Source organism: Sus scrofa, chromosome 14 (assembly GCF_054392235.1).
Source record: "Sus scrofa isolate SSC_HxYL_T2T_F1_AM1 chromosome 14, Sscrofa_HxYL_maternal_Yorkshire_Landrace_v2.0, whole genome shotgun sequence".
Taxonomy (NCBI): domain Eukaryota; kingdom Metazoa; phylum Chordata; class Mammalia; order Artiodactyla; family Suidae; genus Sus; species Sus scrofa.
Genome location: NC_139396.1, coordinates 75,319,388 through 75,321,833, shown reverse-complemented (window position 1 = coordinate 75,321,833; position 2,446 = coordinate 75,319,388). Strand labels below are relative to the sequence as shown.

General features: G+C 42.0%; 1 pseudogene; it reads left to right on the top strand.

The window, feature by feature from the left end:
- The first annotated feature begins 1,873 nt into the window (after positions 1-1,873).
- Positions 1,874-2,113, top strand: LOC110256805 (protein CEBPZOS pseudogene; annotated as a pseudogene).
- The last annotated feature ends 333 nt before the right edge of the window (positions 2,114-2,446 follow it).

Genomic DNA, 2,446 nt, shown 5'->3' with positions numbered 1-2,446 from the left:
CTGAGGTATCTTCTGCAGAAAATATGTAGGTCATATTTTCTAAACCTTTACAATAGTCCCCACAATTATTTATCTGATCTCTACATACAACTTGATTTTACATGGTTCCTCCTGGTCTTTTCTTCAGACATTTAACCTTTTTTTTTTTTTCCTGGTGATATGAAGAGGTAAGGATAGAAATCATTCCTTTTCTTAACAGGGTCAGGAAAATATAGATTCTTTTTTTTTCTTTTCTTTGGTGGGTAGAAAGGACTGAATGGTGTACAACATTTTTTCACTAACAATTGGCCCATTTTACTATTAATTGACTGCTAAAAATCCTTCATTTAAGATTATTAGCATATATTCTCATTTCTAGTAATGATAAATTGGGATAGTCAGATCAAGCCTTCCATGAAAATGCTTAAAAACTCCTTAAAAATATTAAATTGCTGACAAGAAAGTAAGGAGCTCCTTGGGCAACATCTAAGAGGAAACAAAAGAGAGAGAAACGACCAGAGCACCTAATGACCACAGTCACGTTAGCCCTGAGCTTCTTTGTGGATCTCAGTGATCCTGGGCCCATGGCTGCTCAGAAAGAGGCATCAAAAAGAGAACCCTCTAAGAGTTCCCATCGTGGCTCAGTGGTTAACTAACCTGACTAGTATTCATGAGGATGCAGGTTTGATCTCTGGCCTCCATCAGTGGGGTAAGGATCAGCATTGCTGTGAGCTGTGGTGTAGGTCAGAGACAAGGCTCAGAACCCAAGTTGCTATGGCTGTGGCACAGGCCAGCAGCTGCAGCTCTGACCGGACCCCTAGTGTGGGAACCTCCATATGTCCAAGGTACAGCTCTAGAAAGACCAAAGGGGGAAAAAAAAGAGTACCCTTTATGTGAGTCTTAGTAGAGATGAATGAGATCTTCACCTTCACTATCCACCACAGTGGATGGCAGAGAAATGGATACCTTGTGCCTTCGTTGGTTTTCCACAGAAGCTGACTGTAGAGTCAGATTTGAGTGCAAGTAGTTTATTGGCAGGTGAGGGGATACTGTATTGGCAGCCTGTGTTCCGCCTTTATGAGTGACACAGGCATTCCAGGACACCTATGAATGTGGTTGAAGTTGGCTCTCAGGTTAAGTTCCTCTTCAGAATTGGTCCTCAGGTAGAATGAGCTCCTCATGCAAAGTCATCCCACTCCCTGGCAGCAGCCCACGTACAATTACTGGTTTCTGCAGAGGATATGAAGGCCTGCCATCTTGCCTTAATGTGGGAAAATTCTGAAGGGTGTTCTAACTCCAGAGTTCCCTGTGGGGTCATCTGGGGCCTCTGCTGCGATTGTAGTAAGGCTGATTTTTTCTCTCTGCCTAATCCTGCTTGATCTTTCTTCATAGTTGGAGAAAGTACTCTCCAATAAGCCTCCTTTGTATGAAATGTCAGAGTCCCAGAGTTTGTTTCCTGGGAAACCAAACTCTGACAGGAAGTGACCTCAGGGTGTAAGGCTATGAGCCAGGGAAGGGAACAGAGTTGATATGGGTTATGGTAAGCAGCTGATTACTGCTCAGGGCAAATGCAGCTCAGCCTCACTGCAGAGTCTTGGGAACAGTGCTGAACTTCCTCAGGAGACAGGGAAACTGGAATTTTCCACCAAGTTCCATACATCATTGATTGAGAATTGTTTTTAGAGTTGTCAATTGCCATGTCCCTTGCATCATCTGAAAGATACCAGCACTCTTCCACTGTTTTGCAAATTTGATGAAATTTGTAAACGTACAGAAACAAAATGCTTAGAAAAGCTCAGGAAGAGAAGTACAAAGAAAAATACCCCAAGTCACATAATAATCTGTTGTTCAAAACATGATAAAGATGTGCATCCCTATGTATATGTGCCTTAGGATGGCCCATACTATGGAACCATTGGCAAAGAAGATCTTTAAGGGAGTTTTAACAGCTCAACTTGTAGGCATTTTGGGCGCATATTTTTGTTTATAAAGATGAACACAAGCAAGATTTCAGGCAAACAATAAGCAAGAAATTTCCCTTTATCTTGGAAGTTTATTACAATCCATTGAACACCCTGGAATGTATGGAATCAGAGAGTAAGATCAAGAAAAATGGCTGAACACAAAAAATTAGGAATTTGACCATCAATCAAAGTTTGCACTATTTCATAGCATCAGGCAAGATTAAAATTCCAAAGTTGGAGTTCCCGTTGTGGCTCAGTGGTTACCAAACTCGACTGGTATCCATGAGGACGTGGGTTTGATCCCTGGCCTTGCTCAGTGGATTAAGGATCCAGCATTGCCATGAGCTGTGGTGCAGTCACAGATAGCTCAAAGGCCACTTTGCTGTGGTTGTGATATAGGCTGGCAGCTATAGCTCCAATTCATCCTCTTGCCTGGGAATCTCCATATGCCATGAGTGTGGCCCTAAAAAGACAAAAAAAAAAAAAAAAAAAGAAATCCAAAG